This window comes from Capra hircus, chromosome 6 (assembly GCF_001704415.2).
Source record: "Capra hircus breed San Clemente chromosome 6, ASM170441v1, whole genome shotgun sequence".
NCBI lineage: Eukaryota > Metazoa > Chordata > Mammalia > Artiodactyla > Bovidae > Capra > Capra hircus.
This window is the reverse complement of record NC_030813.1, coordinates 109122107-109140663: the sequence shown is the minus strand read 5'-3', so window position 1 is coordinate 109140663 and position 18557 is coordinate 109122107. Positions and strand designations below refer to the sequence as shown.

The following is an 18557-nucleotide window of genomic DNA, read 5'->3' as shown; positions in this document are numbered from 1 at the left end:
TATAGAAAGAACACATTGCCGGTTTTGAAACCCTCTACATTGATTACCATCTTGCAAAATGTGAATGATTTAAAAATTTCAATATAAAAGTAACCTCCTTCAGCCCACACTTTCCCACAGACAAACATTGTCCATGGCCTTTTGTAATAACCTTGCCTCCTGGCTGTATTTTCACTCTGGTCCTCCTGGTGATTAAAAACTCTCACCTTGGTATCCACTGCATTCCACAGCTGAACAGAGCTCCGTCGTCACTGAACTTTAGAAGCTGGTACTCAGAATTAAAAGGGCTTAATGTCACCAAGAATTCTATTAAAACACCCAGGGTGAAGGGAAAAAAAAAAGCCTTCCGCTTCAGCTGAAATGTTCTTGTAAAGGGCAAAATGGAAAATACAAACACCACTGCCTTTTTCCTCTTGGATGCCACAACCATCAGCACCTTCTGAAAATGGCAGGGCTGCCAGCCATGGATGGAAGCCAGGTCTGGCTTTTTGTATGCGAAATGGTTAGAAAACAGTGTCTTCCAAGGCAGCTAGCAAGCCAGTGAGACTGTCAAAGGAAAACCCAATTATCCAGAGCAAACACTGACCATACAATTAAACTCTACCAGTCAGGAAAGCATTTGATCATCTACCACTGGACTTTTCCAGAAACTTCACCCTGAATCAGTCTGAGCCATTCATCTGCCACCCAGCCTCCCCCAGCAAGTATGTAGTAGCTACACCATGGCTGCCCCCATCGCCTTGGTCCACCCTAGAGGTCACCTGTAGCATCACAGGAAGTTCCCATGTTCACAGGGATATTGCCATCAAGGACCTGTTTCTCTCTACCTGAGGGCGTGTTCTAACTACACAAGTAAAATAGGCCTTGGGAAGTTCAGGCATGCAGGGCAGAACCAAAGTGCCAGGGAATTAAAGTTCCCAAAAGCAACCCTCAATCAATGAGAGACAGGAGTTGGTAGATAAATATGCAGTCCTCTTGCCTCTTGCTGGGGCACTTAGAGTCTCAAAGGACACAAGTGTGATTGTATCCCAAGTACTGATAATAGTGATCCACTCATTAATACTTTTCTTATTGGCTTTTTCCCCTTCCCTACTCTTTCGCCTTCTTCCAGTGATCACGTGCTATGACAGTGATCAGGAGACAGAATACACCATGACTTAACCAGAGGAAGTGTAACACAAGGAACCATTATCTGTGGTAAAGAGTAACTGTATAAGGCACCCTATGGCTTAGGCTGAGCACCCACAGGCAAAGATGGGGGACATTCAAGCTTCTTTGGGAAAGCCCACGGGATAGTAGAGAAGTCTGTGGCTCTGGCTAGGCTGGAGCTGGTCTGGAGGGGCTGCAAGCAAGAAACCACCCTCCAGAGTCCTTTTGGGGGAGCAGTCAAGCACCACCTGATTTGTGGAGATGTGGAGTGTGGGAGTCAGCGGGGACAGGAGTCCATCAGAGCACGTGAGCTGTGCTTCTGACTCTAGTTTCCAGACCGAGAGGGTTGCACAAAGGTTATCCACACACTGAGGCTGCAAAGTTGCAGCAGGACCACATTTTGACCCATGGGCAGGTTCCACTGAATGCCCCCACACCCATAACTGAGCCCCATACAGCACAGAAATGGCAGGAGATCCTCCCCCTCCAGGAACACCCCTCCAGCTTCCTTGTCTGAGAAAGCTCGGCAACATGTTCCTGTTAAAGAAGAAATACTTAAAAGAAATTCCTTTATCAGCAGTGAAGTTGCTCAGTCATGTCTGACTCTTTGCGATCCCATGGACTGTAGCTTACCAGGCTCCTCCATCCATGGAATTTTCCAGGCAAGAGTACTGGAGTGGGTTGCCATTTCCTTCTCCAGGGGATCTTCCCTCACATATTGAAGGATGCATCAGAGCCGAGAGGCAATAAGACAACCACAAAAACCTCTCCCAAAGAGAATGTTTGCACCCAAATCTTTATTTCAGGATCTGCTTTTGAAAGCAATCGCATCAAGAGAACGTCCAGCAAACCTGATTCTGTCTTGTCTCTGTGTGACTTCAACAAAGGGCTGTAACAGCTCAGCTCCTTATTTTCTTAGGTGTAAAGTGGAGAAGGGGACGACAGAGGATGACATGATTGGATGGCATCACCGACTTGGTGGACATGAGTTTGAGAAAACTCCGGGAAGCCTGGCATGCTACAATCCATGGGGTTGCAAAGAGCCGGACACAACTGAGCGAATGAACTGAACTGAATGCGGAGGTGATAATAAACAATTCCCTCCTCATGGGGTGTTGGTAAAATGAGAAAACTCAACCATTCACTGTGCACCTGGCACAAATTTCATCCTCTTTCTTCATTCTTTTCACATCAGCTGCAGCTCCAAAGTTCCTTCCACTCTTTAAGTGAGGAGCTAAGTTGTCAGAATGCTCTGAGCTACTTAGGCCAAGATACTGTGTCCTTAACTATGTTAGCAGCAGGACAGCTGTGGTGGGAGGGGATTAGTAGGATGCTTTGCTCTGGAAAAGGACAATTTGAAGCTTTGGAAACAAAAGATAAAGACAAATGTTTCTCTGCAGAGGAAAGTTCAAATGGAGAAATTCTCCCAGCATACAATACACCATTTTCTGCGGGCACTTAGATAAATGAACTTTAAAGGGGTAATATACTGTCTACTGGGCTTCCCCAATGGCTCAGTAGTAAAGATTCTCACTGTCAACGCAGAAGACACAGGTTTGATCCTTCATCCTGGACGATCCCCTGGAGAAGGAAATGGCAACCCCCTCCAGTATTCTCACCTGGAGAACCCCACGGACAGAGGAGCCTGGTGAGCTACAGTTTATGGAGTTGCAAAGAGCTGGACATGACTTAGCAACTGGAACAACAACAAATAATAGCTACTGTATATTGAGATCTCACTATGTGCCAGGAATGTATAGAAATAACCCTGCTGAATCCTCATACCAAGTCTTTAAGGGAACTGCTATTTTTAATCCCAATTTTTGCAGAAGATGAAACAGAGGCTCAGAAAGATGAAGCCATTTGCCTAAAAGCAGAGCCAGAATTTGAACCCAAATCTGTTTGACTCGAAGCTCCAGCTGCACCTGCTGTGGATGGATGGGTTCCTGATTTAGAATAAAGAGTCAGGAGATTGCAATTCATGATTAATCTCTAAGTCCCTGTGAGAATTGGGAAGAAGTTCCTCCTTTTTCAAGAAAGTGATTCGCTCATCTGTAAAATGAGGGAGTCGAGTTAGAACCATGATTCTCATGGGAGTGATGCCATCCTCAAGGATATTGTGGAAATTTACAGGACTAGTTGGCACGGTGGTGAGAGGATGCACAAAGGCATTTCAGGGTTGAGTACCAACAAGAGCAGACATTCTAAATGAAGCTTGAGATAATCCTGTCCAATGAAGAATAGGCTTCATGCCCTGTCTATCCCACAAAAGATTCTTCTTGTTGAAAAGGTTATCTCAACCTAGACCCCAACGCCATTTCAAATACAAAAATAAGTCATTCTTACTCACTTTTGATATACAATAAGTTTTTCACTACACCACTGCAATAGATCCCACATGTCGCAACTGAGACCAGACAGAGCCAAATACACTAATTGGTGGTTTCACTGGGGTATTTAAATGATCCAGGTGTAATCGAAATTCATCAAGCTGGGCACAAGATGACCACACTTTGACAAATCTTAAAGTATCCAAAGTTGACCTCATTTTTCAAAAAGAAGTTCAATTTGAACGCCCCGGTTTAAAAAGTTACTAGCTGCAAACAAAAGCCGCTGAGGTCAAACAGACTTGAGTTTAGATCTCATTGCCAGCATTTTCTACATAGTAAGAAAATTACTCAGCCTGTCTGAGCCTCCATGTCCTCACGTGTAAAATGAGAATAATAATTCACGAGAGGGCTCCAGACATAACATATGTAGAAGTGTTACCATCGCTCTCATGCTTCTCCAGGAGTTTCACGCCCCATTAGGTCTGACTTCCCCAAAGCAGGGCTTGTGTCAGCAACGTTCCTGTCCCCCTCTGCCTGCTCCCGAGCCCAAGGACATGGCTAATCAACTATGACACTCTTCCTACTGACCCTTAAAATCCATCTCCACACAACTCTCCCTGAAGCAGCACTCTCCGTGAGAGCTGGCGTATGAAATAAAACCTAGCTGCTATCCTGACCCGCATCACATTCATCTTTGCCTTATCTGGAGCATCTTATATAAAGACTGGTCAAGCTTGTGAAAACTGGGAAAATAATCAATATTTAGTTATTATAGCATCTGAAACCGAACACACTCAACCAGGTGTTTGGTTTCATTTTTTTAAGCGACACTTTATTATTATATGTTGTTTGTTTTTGTTTTTTGACCACAGGTATGCAGGACTTTAGTTCCCCCACCAGGATCGAACCCACGCCTCCTGCATTGAAAGTACAGAGTCTTAACCACTGGATAACCAGGGAAGTCCCTGGTCTGGTTTTTTAACAGTACCTCTTAAACTCCTACATGAAAGAACCATAATTCTTGAGTAATCAAAGAGATTAAGAACCAAACTAATTTAGGCAAGGATTACCAACCCACACATCGGAGGTGGCTAAACTAGGTTGAAACCCAGGTCTGCCCATCTAATGCCCAAGATCTGTCCACCGTAGCACGTCATGCTTCATCAACTTGGACCTGCAATGCACGTCTAACATCAGAAAATAGATAACTGTGGATGAATTATCCAGAACCCAGAATGCGAAAAAAGACTTGCATTACACTGTTAGGAGTGAGTTAAAAAGAGAATGTAAAAAAATGATCTCATGTCAAAAAGTAAATAAAAATAAGTGAAGTCAGATGGTTCAAAAACAGCAAGACAGAATCGACAGTGCGCAAGACTAACAATTTATTGGCTGCTAATTCTGCAGACTTCCTTTTTTCAAGCATGGGCCCATTAGGGACTCCACTAATGGAGCAGGTCACCTTCACTAATCCGATGAAGAGCAGCAGCCCGCTCTCTGCAGTCCTACTTGTTCTCTTGCTTTCAGTTTGGTCTTCTTTCCTGCTGGTTTCATGTATCTCATCAGAGACCAGAAGTGGGAACACAGAGCTGTCCTCTGACACAAAAGAATTCTTTGCAGTGGAGAACCAGGAGGACCCGCTACTGTCCAGCCATGCCTCTCCAGCATCCCTTCTCTGTGTCCTTCTCTCTATTAATAGAAGCAGCCAGCATCTTCGCCTGCTCAGAGCACCCCAACTTCCACACATCTCCTCCACACCCATCAGACCACTCCACACAAGACAGGCATCACAGCCCATCTTGCTGAAAATAGTCTTCCTTCCTCCTCCAAAGCAGCAGATGGCATCATAAATAATACAGCTTCAACAACTTTTCTTTCCTCCAGATTTTAGCTCAATATAAGGAATCATTTTCCAACCGCCACAACTTCCCAAAGAGGGTGAGTTAACCCCTTCAGGCAATGGTGTGTCTGATCCCCAAGGGATCTCTTGAGAAGATATCCTTGGGAGATTCCAGTCTCAGAGGAGAAATTGCATTGGCTGCCCACTAATGCCCCTTGCCTACTCTAGAGTTCTCTGATTCAACAGGGATCTTGAGGCCTTTGGTGGCAGCAAGGAGGAAATTTGAGGCGTTTCTGTGAGAAGCATCTTTGACTCCAGCACAGAGATCATCAAGCTTTTTGTGCAAAGAGCTAGCTGGCACAGGCTTTAGGCTTTCCATGTTCTATGTCATTTGTTGAGATGACTCAATTCTGCAATATCAGGAAGGCATTCATAGACAATCTGTAAACAAATAAGTGAGGTAACGTTCCAACAAGACGCCATTTACAAAATCGGTGGCCATGAAGTCTTAGCTTATTTCAAAATAAAGAGGTAAAAACCAAAATTGGCAGCAGGCTAGATTTGACCTGTTGCCTATAGTTGCATGTTCATATTCAATTGTGTCCAACTCTTTGGGACCCTGTGGACTGTAGCCCACCAGGCTCCTCTGTCCACAGGATTTTCTAGGCAAGAATACTGGAGTGGGTTATCCTACTCCAGGGTATCTTTCTGACCCTGGAAACAAACCCACATCTCCTGAATTGACAAATGGATTCTTTACCAGTAGCGCCACTTGGGCTATAGTTGGCTAATACTTATTCTAGAGGAAACTTATCCACCTGAACCTCCTCTCCCTTCCTGCTTCATCCAGTCAACCACTGAGCCAAGTCAGCACCATTTCCAAAATCTGTCTCATGACCATCCACAAGAGAGGCATGGCCAGCCTCTTAGGTAACTGAGCCCACATCAGCCATAGCAAGCAACTGCAGCAAGACCCCCAAATAGACCTTCCTTTGACAAACAAGCACACATTTCTTAAAATGTCAGCAGGCACTAAAACCCTGAGGTAGAAGTGTTTAGCCTTCCAAACAGGAGAATTCTTGTAGGTTTATGGGAGCTCAATACAAGCCTCCTCACTTGCAGATTCTGAGAAATGGGCAGCAGGCCCAAGGAGCCACGTGAGACTCAAGCTCCAGGACTGTACCCTCCTAAAAGGTCAGGTAAGTACCAGATAGCTTCCATATTTGCAAGTGAAAGTTGTTCAGTCGTGTCCAACTCTTTGTGACCCCAAGTCCATGGAATTCTCCAGGCCAGAATACTGGAGTGGGTAGCTTTTTCCTTTTCCAGGGGATCTTCCCAACCCAAGGATTGAACCCAGGTCTCCCACATTGCAGGTGGATTCTTTATCAACGGAGCTATCAGGGAAGCTTCCATATTTAGGGCATTGGGTTTGCTATGTTGAATAACATGGCTCAAACCAGGCCTTCCCCAATTTTCTCCTAACCCCTTGCTGACATTTGGGTCTATTTGGAGGAGGAGGAAAGCTCAAAAACCAGCTCAAACCAACTTCTGATCAAAAGTTGCTTTCTTGAATTCTTGCAATAGAAGGGAAAGACAGCAAGTAACACTTGGGCCCACAGCTCTGCATTTAAGAGGACAGGCTAAAAAAAAAAAATAGAGGACAGGCTGTATTACTGAAATTATCTTACTGGCAAATCGGCGATAAGGGTGAGAACCTGGGACCCCCGAGTTGTATCGGTCAGGGCTCTGGATCCCTGCACTGACTACTGTAAGAAGGTAGGAAGAAGAGCAGGGATAACTTGGTCCTGGGGTACCCACCGTTAGGGGCAACTCTGCTTAGATGCTGATGAGCGTAACAGAAACGGGTAATAACAATCCATTACTAACTGCTCTTTCTACATTTCATCTCCCTTGTCATTCTCAGCCACCCTGCAAGGTTGCCATTCATATCAACTACCTGTACATCTCACGGGCTGCCCAGAGGAGTTTAAATCCTAGAATTAGCTGAAACTAAGAAGACTGCTATCTTGGGGCTTCCCTGGTGGCTCAGTGGTAAAGAATCCATCTGCCAACTCAGGAGACACGGGTTGATCCCTGATCCAGGAAGATCCCATGTGTCACAGAGTAACTAAGCCCATGAGCCACAACTACTAAGCCTGAGCTCTAGATCCTGGGAGTCACAGCTCCTGAGTCCATGGGACCCTAGAACCTGTGCTCCATAAGGAGAAAAGACACCGCAATGAGAAGCCCATTCACCACCACTAAGGAGTGAGCCTCAACTAGAGAAAAAGCCTGCGCAGCAATGAAGACCCAGCACAGGCAAAAATAAACAAATAAATATTTATTAAAAAAAAAAAAAAAAAAGGAAAGAAAAGAAAACTACCATCTTGGTTAGTTTGTGGGCTCCAGGGTGAAAATCTGAACTTACTTTTGAGGCAAGATGTCCTTTATCTTGGAAACAATCATTTCAGTAGTCCCCTTGTGTTACACATGTGCAAAGTAAACGCATTCCTACCCGCTGGTTTGGGGAAAGGGACTTTTAGTAGAGATGGGCTTGGAAAGGGCCTGAGTTTAAAAGAGGCTGATAAGCAAATCGATAGTGAATCCTTTCTCATGGACTGTTTACGTATGTGAACCTACACGGTGGGCCAAGGAGCCTTCTGGGAGAAAGGAGTAGGTATTTATCTACTTCTGGTATTTTTTAGAACATGTCTGACACGGGTGGACCTACCTGCGGCCAGATGGTGAGAAGAAAAAGAAGGACCTCCAAGAGGAAACTCATCAAGAAGGAGGAGTATGGACCAGGCAACTGCACAAAGGTTAACGGAGCAGCTTGTTCCAGGAAATGAGTGGATGCTGTTCAATTCATGATACTGCTTTTGGGTGATGGGCTGGGCCTTATGGTTGCTTTTGATATGAAATGAAAGAGGAGATCTCTGATTGGCCACATCCCTAACCACCTGGGCCAATTGGAGGGAAGAGTATCCTTGACCAAGGGTAGCCCAGGAGAAGGAGCATCCCCCACTGTTCTCTGTGGAACCGCAGCAAGAGCTGACATTTCTCCTGACTACAGGTTCTGCCCAGCTTCAGTAGGGGCCAAGGACCCCAAGTATTGTTTTTCTCACCTGAAGAGCAACGACAAAGTTTCTTAGGCTTCCCAGGAAAGGCCGCTGAAGACAAAGGGTGGGTGTCGAAGAGATTGCACTGCCTGCTAATCTGAACAGGTGAAGGACAGCATGCACAAAGTGGCTGTTGGCCAAGAGACTCATTTTGCATTTGTGTGAGCTCTTGAGGTCTGGGACTTGCAGGTTCTGAGCATATGAGGCCGCTGAGGCTTAGAGAGGTTTCATAACAGGGTCTCGGCCCTTCTGAACCCTCCTCACTGCACATAGAATCCCCCAGGAAGTTCTAAAGTAGCCCGGTTGAATCAGTCTTTTGGATTAGAGCCAAGGAAACATCTATTTTTGAGAAGTTCTGTAGGTAAATCTAATGTATTGGCAGTTGTGAAGTACAGGACTAGCCCAAGACAGACAGATGATAGAAGGACACAGAGAGAGAGAGATAAGATAGATAGATAGTAGATAAGATAGATAGATATCCCCATTTTGTGGATGAGGAAGCTGAAGGTTAGAAATTCAAGTAAGTACCCCAAGATCATTCAATGGATAAGCCTCAGAAGTGAGTGAAGTCTCTCAATCGTGTCCGACTCTTTGCGACCCCGTGGACTGTAGCCCACCAGGCTCCTCCATCCATGGGATTCTCCAGGCAAGAATACTGGATTGGGTTGCCATTTCCTTCTCCAAACATATGTCAGAAACATATGTCAAATCTAAGTCTGTCTGATTGCTGACACCATATTGACACCACTATATCATGTGGCCTTAAGGATTCTGGGAATGAGGAAAAAGGAACCAAGACAGACAAAAGAGGACAGAAAGAATCCCTGGGTTTCCCTGGTAGTCCAGGGGTTGAGAATCCGCCTTGCAATGCAGGGGACACAGGTTCAATTCCTGGTATGGAAAGATCCCACATGCCATGGAGCAACTAAGCCAGTGCCCCCCAACTCCTGAGCCCACATGCTAGAGCCCTCAGATCTTGCTCCACAACAAGAAACCACACACCACAACTGGGGAAGAGCCCCTGCTCACCTCAACTAGACTAATGCACGCTACAGCAATGTACAGCAATGAAGAAAAAAGCCGTGTGCTGCAGTAAAGACCCAGCACAGCCAAAAACAATAAGAAAGAATCCCCTAAAGACTTAAGCTTCTTACCAGTTAAAAACACCCTTGCAGTGAATCAAAAGATTTTGCACAGAGTCACAAAATTTCTTCTGTATGTCAATGAAAAGCTATCTAGGCCAAATCAACATGTTTCAAGAGAGGTTTCTCTCTCCCACTTCTTTCTAGCCAAGAAGCTTGTGAAGCTCGATGCACTTGAGGCATCACTGGGAGGCAGTCGCTGAATGAAAAGGAGAAAATGTGTGTGGCTGGTGTGACTGGGATGATAAGAGAATCACAGCTCTGAGGGGCTCCCGGCCTTATCTAGCACAAGCAGGAGGAGAGCGCCACCTGGTGGGGAGAGTTGGTGCAAGCCAGGCTGGTTCAGGGCTCTGGACCAGAGATGTGAGGTCTAGACTCTAGACGTTGAAGTTCCAGTATGTTGGCTGACTCTTAGGAAAAGACCCTGATGCTGGAAAAGATTGAGGGCAGGAGGAGAAGGGGGCGACAGAGCATCAGATGGTTGGATAGCATCACCAATGCAATGGACATGAATTTGAGCAAGCTCCAGGACATGGTGGAAGATGGAGACTGGGGTGCTGCTGTTCATAGGGTCGCAAAGAGTCAGACACAACTGAGCAACTGAACAACAACAATAACAGCAAAGAGGGCAGGAGTCCTCTGAGTGTCTGTGAATACCTAGTAAATAATAACACTTTTAATTAGAGCTACTGTTTATTAGGGAGAAAAAAATGGCAACTGACTCCAGCATTCTTGCTTAGAGAATCCCATGGACAGAGGAGCCTGGTGGGCTGCTGTCCACAGGGTCGCACAGAGTCGGACATGACCGAAGCAACTTAGCACGCATGCATGCATTGGAGAAGGAAATGGCAACTCACTCCAATATTCTTGCCTGGAGAATCCCAGGGATGGGGGAGCCTGGTGGGCTGCCGTCTATGGGGTCGCACAGAGTCAGACATGACTTAGCAGCAGCAGCATTGTTTATTGAAGGCTTAGAATGCATCAAGTTCTAAGCAGAGCCTTTCCTCAGTACCCTTGTCCGTCATGTATAACTTGCACACTATGAGGTTGAGATATTACCCTTGTTATAGCAATGAGGAAAAGGGTCCAGAGTTGTGGATAACTAACCAGCCAGTAGTAAGGGATCCGGGATTCAACCGAGGGGAAATAACAGTGAACTGCATTTCTGCTAGGGGTCTGTTTGACTGCATACAGATCTCTTGACAGCATGTATGAGAAGGAGAAAGGCATGCAAGAAAACAGATGCCAGCACAAACCTGTCCTGGAAGCCTTCCCACTGTTTCTCCACGTCCTCTTGTTCTATAACTAGGCAGGGAAAAACAGGAGCCAGAAGGGCGCTTGCAGTGGTTACTGCTGAGGGTTTAAAAACTGGCTATATGGGGTATGAAAGCCCTGATTTGTGGCTTTTACCAGTTTCTCTGGTATAAATACTCCCTCTGTGGCCAATTTCAAGCTACCAACTTGGCACCAACTACTCCACAAATTTCCTGAAAATTTAACATGAGCTTATTTAAACTGGTTCCAGTACACCCATGGAATCAATTTCATTCTAAGAAAATGAGGCTCATTGGTTATACATCGGGACTTCCCCCGTCCTCCAGTCCGAGATGATCTGGAGGGTTTTAGCATCCTTCAGTGACCTCATTCAGGACTTTTCTCTCCAGGGCTATTGCATCGTTTACTTCAGCTTGGCAGACATACAATCTGGTTGTATGTTTGGCATGAATCATGGACAGTAATGATTTGCATCTCTGGGCTTGGATGCACAGAAGATTCAAATAAGAGACATCCTAAACCAGAAAAATGGATTTTGTGACTCTTGACAAACAGGAGAAAAGTGTCCATTCTAGTTAGGATTGGGTTCAATTAGTGAAAGAACAAATTAGGACTTCCCTAGTGGTCCAGTGGTTAACACTCCATGCTTCCACTGCAGGGGTCATGGGTTCGATCCCTGGTTAGGGAACCAAGATCCCACATGCCACATGAAACAGACAAAAAAAAAAAAAAAATATATATATATATATATATAGCAAATTAAGACTTAAAAATCAAAAAGCAAAGCAGAGTGTGAATGGAGATGAACTACACATATATATCTTGGGGGAGTAAAGAGAGGTCACGATGAGTCACAGAATACCTTTAAAAATTAATATAAAATAAAACTGATAGCAGTGGAATTGCAACAAAAGAAAATATGATGACTGGGGACCAGATCGCCCTTCAGGTTCAGAATTGCTTAAGTTGAGTTTGGTCTTCCTTGTGAGGAGCCCAGTAGAGTGCTTGAATGCATAACATTTGGGTGGAAATCTGTGGCATTGCCCAAGTTACTTAACATTTCTCAGGCTCAGTTTCCTTGTCTGTGGAATAGTGATATTAATGATACTGTCAAAGCAGTTTGGGGGATGAACTGAGTATAAACATTTATCCACATTTCATTTCAAGCTTGTTGCCAACAGGAAAGACTTGAAAAAAAAAATAAAAAAGCTAATTCAAAGATTTTTCTTTGGGGGAGAAACTAAAGTGACTTAAACACCACTCAACTGAAGTTTTAGAAGAGGAATGTCTGGCTTGAAGGTTATTAGGAAGTCATGAAACTTAAAGAACCCTGCACCTTTGATTATCTGGTCAAGGGTTACCAGGCCCACCTAAACAGCAAGAGCAGAGTCGAGTCAATCTAACTTCCCAGAAGGAAGCTAAATTTCTTTCAAGGCCATCAGAAAAATAGTCCGGAGCTCTATTAGGAATCCTAGATCCTTCCCAAAGAGGCAGAAAATCACCCCAGCCCACAAAGTTCTGCCTCTGATGAGGTTTGGAATGATTTCCTTTCACAGTGAGCATCTCATAGGGTGGTGTGAGGATTAAATAAAACGGCAACAGCAGCTAACACACTCAGCGTTTTTCCTGTGCCAGGACCAGTGGTGAACATATTACCTCCCTTATGAAATCATGTTATCTGCCAATTCGAAATTTTCCACAGGCTTTTTGTTGCACTTAAGACAAAACACATTTCCTCTCCTTGTGGTCAAAGCCCCACATAATCCGATTCCATCTGCGACTACTCTCTCCCAATATCCTGCAGCTCCAGTGACCATATTTCTGTTCCTCAAATGCATCACACTGATTCCTGCCCCAGGACTCCAGCATTAGCTGTTCTCCCTGCATCGACTACTCCTTATTTCCTCATGGCTGGCTTCACTGTGACATTCAGATCTGAGAATGACCTTCCCTAACCTGTGAGCTGCTGTCCAGTCAAACCCCACTCTATCCCTCTACTTCATCTCAGGCAGAATACTTATCTTTGCTTGATATGTTATTCATGCATTTCTTTGTTGATCACCTAATTCCACTAGAATGGAAGAGCTGATGGCAAGGTTTCATCTATCCAGCTCACCTGCATCCTCTCCCACTCCCAGAACATTTCCTGGCACATTGGAAAACTCAGCAGTGGCCACAGGACCGGAAAAGGTCAGTTTTCGTTTCAATCCCAAAGAAAGGCAATGCCAAAGAATCCTCAAACTACCGCACAATTGTACTCATCTCACACGCTAGTAAAGTAATGCTCAAAATTCTCCAAGCCAGGCTTCAGCAATATGTGAACCATGAACTTCCAGATGTTCAAGCTGGATTTAGAAAAGGCAGAGGAACCAGAGATCAAATTGCCAACATCCAATGGATCATCGAAAAAGCAAGAGAGTTCAAAAAAAAACATCTATTTCTGCTTTATTGACTATGCCAAAGCCTTTGACTGTGTGGATCACAATAAACTGTGGAAAATTCTGAAAGAGATGGGCATACCAGACCACCTGACCTGCCTTTTGAGAAACCTGTATGCAGGTCAGGAAGCAAGAGTTAGAACTGGACATGGAACAACAGACTGGTTCCAAATAGAAAAAGGAGTTCATCAAGGCTGTATATTGTCACCTGGCTTATTTAACTTCTGTGCAGAGTACATCATGAGAAACGCTGGGCTGGAGGAAGCACAGGCTGGAATCAAGATTGCTGGGAGAAATATCAATAACCTCAGATATGCAGATGACATCACCCTTATGGCAGAAAGTGAAGAGGAACTAAAAAGCCTCTTGATGAAAGTGGAAGAGGAGAGTGAAAAAGCGGGCTTAAAACTCAACATTAAGATCACAGCATCTGGTCCCATCATTTCATGGGAAATAGATGGGGGAACAGAGGAAACAGTGGCCATCTTTATTTTTCTGGGCTACAAAATCACTGCAGATGGTGATTGCAGCCATGAAATTAAAAGATGCTTACTCCTTGGAAGGAAAGTTATGACCAACGTATACAGCATTTTGAAAAGCAGAGACATTATTTTGTCAACAAAGGTCTATCTAGTCAAGGCTATCGTTTTTCCAGTAGTCATGTATGGATGTGAGAGTTGGACTCTGAAGAAGGCTGAGTGCCGAAGAGTTGATGCTTTTGAACTGTGGTGTTGGAGAAGACTCTTGAGAATCCCTTGGACTGCAAGGAGATCCAACCAGACCATTCTAAAGGAAATCAGTCCTGTGTGTTCACTGGAAGGACGGATGCTGAAGCTGCAACTCCAATACTTCAGCCACCTGATGCAAAGAGCTGACTCATTTGAAAAGACCCTGATGCTGGGAAAGATTGAGGGCAGGAGGAGAAGGGGATGACAGAGGATGAGATGATTGGATGGCATCACCGACTCAACGGACATGGTTTGGGTGAACTCCAGGAGTTGGTGATAGATAGGGATGCCTGGCGTGCTGCGGTCCATGTGGTTGCAAAGAGTCGGACATGACTGAGAGACTGAACTGAACTGAACCGAGTAGGAGCCCAAGCTTGTTGCCAATGGGAAAGATTTTTAGAAAGAGAAGCTAATTCAAAGACTTCTTTTGGAGGAGAAACCAAAAGTGACTTAAACACCACTCAACTAAAGTTTTAGAAGAGGAATGCCTGGTTTGAAAATTATTGGGAAATCACGTGGCTTGAAGAGCACTGTCGCTTTGAATATCTGGTTAAGGAATTAGTTCAGTTTAGTTGCTCAGTCATGTCCAACTCCTTGCAATCCCACGGACTGCAGGACACCAGGCTTCCCTGTCCATCACCAACTCCCAGAGTTTACTCAAATTCATGTCCATAGAGTCAGTGATGCCATCCAACCATTTCATCCTCTGTCATCCCCTCCTCCTGTCTTCAATCTTTCCCAGCATCAGGGTCTTTTCCAATGAGTCAGTTCTTCACATCAGGTGGTCAAAGTATTGGAATTTCAGCTTCAGCATCAGTCCTTCCAATGAATATTCAGGACTGATTTCCTTTAAGATGGACTGGTTGGATCTCCTTGCAGTGAATAAATGAATGTTCTCAATCAGTCTTCCCTAAAACCCTATGGCAGGTCTATTACTCTTTGTATTCTACAAATAAAACAACAAGACACAGAGAAGCTGATGGATTTGTCCAGAATCCTGCAGAAAGAAAACAGCAAAGCCGGAATACAAAGCCAGTTGTGACTCCAAATGCCCCACATTCTATCTCTTCATCATCATGCCTGCAAACACAAGCTTCTTCCCTCACCCTTCCTGTTTTTCTTTTTCTGGCTTCACCCAGGATTCCCTCACCAGGAGTCTAACCTGCATTCCTTGCCTTTCAAGGCAGATTCTTAATCACTGGACCACCAGAAAAGTCCTAGACATCATTCTTGAGTCAGATCTTTCTAATCAAATAGCTCCCACTTTTGAAATCAAGGAGGACTCTGCAAGGGCTCTCTTTCCATGTCTTCTTCCTTTTTGGTAGAGAAAAGGCCTAGGCCTCCTAGACCTTCCCTGAGTTCCAAAGGGCAGATTCAAATGGTAACCTACTAGGGACCGGACAGAATGCCAAAACAATGCAGGGGCAGTCAAGAAACAATGGTGCAGCAATAAAGCCGGGTCCTGGTTCCTCTCCAAGGAGTATACACAAAATATACCCTTGAGTTCTCTTGCAGGACCTAAGCACCCCCCACCCCCACCCCAAATGGAAGGCTAAGCTCAAGATTCCTGGAACAACACCCTGTTAACCTCAGCACCAGCCAATCAGAAGAAAGTCTCTTAAACAACATTTCATTTATTTATTTATGGGCTGTGCTGGGTCTTCACTGATGTGCCAGGGCTTTCTCTAGTTGTGGTGTGTGGGCTTCTCATTGCAGTGGCTTCTCTTGTTGAAGCATGGGCTCAAGGCGCGGGGACTTCAGAAGTTGTAGCCGGGGGCTCAGTACTTGTGGTGCACAGGCTTAGTTGCTTCATGGCATGTGGGATCATCCTGCACCAGGGATCAAACCCACGTCCCCTGCATTGGCAGGACAACCAGGGAAGCCCCCTCACCCCAAATTTTGCCTATAAACCTCTTCCCTGAAAGCCATCAGGGAGTTTAGGTTTTTTGAACTCAAGCCACTCATCCTTCTTGCTTGGCCCTTGCAATAAACCTTTCTTTGCTCCGCAGTCTGATGTTTCCATTTGTCTGGCCTCACCTTGCGTTGGGCACATGAACTTGGCATTTGGCCACACTTTTAAAGAGTTGTCCCCACCCGATCCAGGAAAAGGCAATGGCACCCTACTCCAGTACTCTTGCCTGGAAAATCCCATGGACGGAGAAATCTGGTAGGCTCCAGTCCATGGGGTCGCTAAGAGTTGGGCACCACTGAGCGATTTCACTTTCACTTCTCACTTTCATGCATTGGAGAAGGAAATGGCAACCCACTCCAGTATTCTTGCCTGGAGAATCCCAGGGACAGAGGAGCCTAGTGGGCTGCCGTCTATGGGTCACATAGAGTCAGACATGACAGAAGTGACTTAGCCCCACTCGATCCATGGTCTCCCTGATGTAACGAGACATGAATACGAAAAAAAGCAAGCCATTTGGCTTGAAGAATATCAGATTTGTATTGATGTTTTGATGTAGGCCAGTATGAATTAGTAGTAAGGGTCAATCCAGTTCCTCAGTTTACCAAGGGGGTATGCGTGCTCAGTTGTGTCCGACTCTTTGCAACCCCATAGACTGTACCTGCCAGGCTCCTCTGTCCATGGGGTTTTCCAGGGAAGAACACTGCAGTGGGTTGCCATCCTTCTCTAGGGGATCTTCCTGACCCAGGGATCGATCCCGCCTCTCTTGCACCTCCTGCATTGGCAGGCATATTCTTTACCACTGAGCCACGTGGGAAGTGCACCAAGGGGGCACATGATGGCAAATGCTGGTATTCACCAGGCTTCCAAGCGCATGCCATTATTTTTCACAATCCCTTTCCATTTGGGTCCCTCCTCATCATTGCAACAAGGTGTATTCCATATTAAGCAATAGGACTTTAAATTTGTGGTATTTGTTTCACATAATCGAATGATGGATAAGAACAAGTACAGCTGGGCCTCAGGAACAAGTGGAGTGTTGCAGAAACCAGTCCTTGAGAAACCAAGCACCACACCCGGACAGTTGGAGAACTCAGGTTTATTACACCAGCAGGCCCAGAGGAGTTAACTTTCCAAGCTCTGAGCCCTGAACAAAGGGGTTACAGAGTTTATATACACGGACAGGCATGATTAAGCGGGTTTGTGAGTTTGCAGGGGCTGGACGATTACAAAGAGCAGGACAAGGGTAAGTGAGATAAACTCCAGTTCAGAGTATTATGAATTCCCACTTTCTGAGACTACATGACCTCCATGATCCAGACTTTACGAAGAGCAAGCTGAGTTACAGAGGCAGAAGGAGCAGGAGGTTATGTACAATGTTAACCTTTCCCTTTCAGGAGGACAGAGCATCTCTTACCCATGCTTTGCTCTGCAGGTTGTCAGATTTTTTTCTTCTTCTTCTTCTGCAGACTGGCTCCATCCATACGGCAGAGGGCCTGGTGGTTGGCGGCTCCAGACATCTGCTTATAATGTGGCCACCGGAGAAGGAGACTTCAAAAACCCCAGGCATAGGTCTAGTCAACTACAAATTGGCACTTGCCAAGGGCATTTGCCATCTGCCTCTTCCAGAGATTGAGCTCTGTTCTGCTGCAGCTGTTGACCTTCGATACACCCTGAAGGGAGTTCAGCGTGGAGACTGAGACACTCTGAGCGAAGAAAACTGGTGGAACAGGTCTTTAGATAGTTAGATATTTTCAGAAACTGATTTCTTGATCCCGATCCTTGCATTTCCCCCCATCCAGAAAAGCACTAAATCCCTTCATGGTGACACCAGTTCCTTGTGACTACCAGAAAACTTTTTGTTAAGATGAGTGTTTGATTGTGTGAACTCCCCCTTCACCAAAATCACATATATTGACCTTCCCCCTCTGCCTCTTTGGAGCAGTCTCTCAGAGCTATCACTGTCTTCTGGGCTGCGGTCCTCATTTTGCCCCAAATAAACTTAACTCACACTCTCAACATTGTGCATCTTCTTTTAGGCGACATTCTAATTGATGCAGCTTATATCAAGGGTTTATTTCTAGATGATTAGCTGTTGTCAATAAACTGTGTTGCCCTCATTTTCTACAAGGAAACTGTGGAGTTTAAACTTAAAATGTAGCCAAGAAAATTTGAGGTTACCTGAGACAGACACATCTGGAACGGTTCCTCAGCAACACCTCAATTTGTTCACCACAGTGTGGGGTCCTGTCTTCCGTCCTGCAGGGTCAGAAGGTGGCTATCAGTACACGAAGAATGGACCTGAATCCCACATAGTTTCACCACTAATCAAGCTCTTAGAGCTTTATGCATAAAAGTCATTCATGGATCAACAGATGAATGGATAAAGAAGTTGTGGTACACATATACAATGGAATACTACTCAGCCAAAGAAAGGGACAGGTATGAGTCAGCTGAACTGAGTTGGATGAGCCTAGAGCCTGCTCAGAGTGAAGTAAGTCAGAAAGAGAAAAACAAATGCGTATATTAACACATATATATGGAATCTAGAAAGATGGTACTGATAAACCTTGTTTACAGAGCAGGAAGAGAGACAGAGACATACAGAACAGACTTGTGGACACAGC

The 18557-nt window shown here is 45.1% G+C and overlaps 1 long non-coding RNA gene across 1 annotated transcript; it reads left to right on the top strand.

The window, feature by feature from the left end:
- On the top strand, positions 6441 to 17833 carry LOC108636286. Its single transcript, XR_001918253.1, has 3 exons — positions 6441 to 6518; positions 8025 to 8138; positions 17400 to 17833. It is a non-coding gene; the product is annotated as an uncharacterized LOC108636286 (long non-coding RNA).